This window comes from Oratosquilla oratoria, chromosome 21 (genome assembly GCF_046742065.1).
Source record: "Oratosquilla oratoria isolate Oo_2021 chromosome 21, ASM4674206v1, whole genome shotgun sequence".
NCBI lineage: Eukaryota > Metazoa > Arthropoda > Malacostraca > Stomatopoda > Squillidae > Oratosquilla > Oratosquilla oratoria.
Window position 1 is genome coordinate 14,285,365 of NC_134797.1, and position 1,601 is coordinate 14,286,965.

A 1,601-nucleotide genomic window follows, 5' to 3' on the forward strand; every position below is an offset into this window, starting at 1 on the left:
GTTTATATTATCATAATTTTCATGATTTATTTAATTATCATTATTATAATTTTTTTCGCATCCGACATAGTTATGGACCAAAAGGCCTCCTGTCGGCATGCTCCTCCTTTGTAATTTTTTTAAGTCCTTTGTGTATATATGTGTAAATTTATATATAATATATGTGCATATATATATATATATATATATATATATATATATGTTGAGGTGTGAAGACAGAATGAGTGGTAGGGTGGTGAGTTTAAACGCCAAGAATCCGTTGAAGTTTTATTTCTGACGTTTCGTCCAACTAGGACTTCTTCAGAGTGTACACAAATAGAACAATGACAACTTATATACCCGCACAGCTCACCCCGTTCCCCCTCGGTCAATGTTGCTGCCATCTCTCTTTCGTCTTGCCTCATGGATGATTAGTCCGCTTGCTATCCTCGCCAGCTTGACGAAACCGTCCCGATGGTTGCTGCATGGGAGTGAGGTAATGTATGCTGCCTCAATTGTCCTCCTTTCCTTTCTATCGAGTCCAGTATGGAGCACCTCTGTTTTTTCCCAATCCGGCAAGTGGCCAAATTTGTCGATGTGTACCACTAAAGAGTTAGACGTCCGGTGGGCTTTGATGTCATTCTTGTGCTCAGTTGTCCGCTTTTGAATTCCTCTGCTAGTTTCGCCATAGTAACTAGCGGGGCAGGTTTTACAAGGAATTCTATAAATTAGCGAGGATAGCAAGCGGACTAATCATCCATGAGGCAAGACGAAAGAGAGATGGCAGCAACATTGACCGAGGGGGAACGGGGTGAGCTGTGCGGGTATATAAGTTGTCATTGTTCTATTTGTGTACACTCTGAAGAAGTCCTAGTTGGACGAAACGTCAGAAATAAAACTTCAACGGATTCTTGGCGTTTAAACTCACCACCCTACCACTCATATATATATATATACATATATATACATATATGTATATATATATATATACATATATATACATATATATATATATATAATATATATTTATATATATATATATATATATATATATATATATATATCAAATCAATCAATCAGATCAGATCAGCCATCCTGATTCCACTCCTTCATAGCATTCCATTATTCACACGACCGCACCAACCTTTGCCACGTCATTCCTGCAAATTTCTCAATCTCGTCTCTCCGCCTCTTCTCTGGTCTCCCTCTTCCACGCTTCCCATCTCGCGGCGTCCACTCAGTAACACACTTGCTCCATCGCTTATCAATTGTTCGCACTAACTTACCTACCTAATTCCACTTCCTCTCTTTTACCGCCTCCACAATATTTTTTACTCGAGTCTGCTCTATCACCCAACTTGTTCTCTTTCGGTCTCTCAGCGTTATTCCCATCATTGATCTCTCCATTCTCCTCTGTGCAGTCTTAAGCTTTGTTTCCATTACCTTCGTCAGTTTCCAAGTCTCACACCCGTAGATTTTATTGCTGGCAGAATGCATTGATTGCAAACTTTAAGTTTTAAACATAAAGGTAGAGAGCCTCTCAGGATTTTATTATACTTACCAAGCACTTCCCAACCAATTGTAATACGTTTTTATATTTCATTGTCATGGTCTTTGGTCAT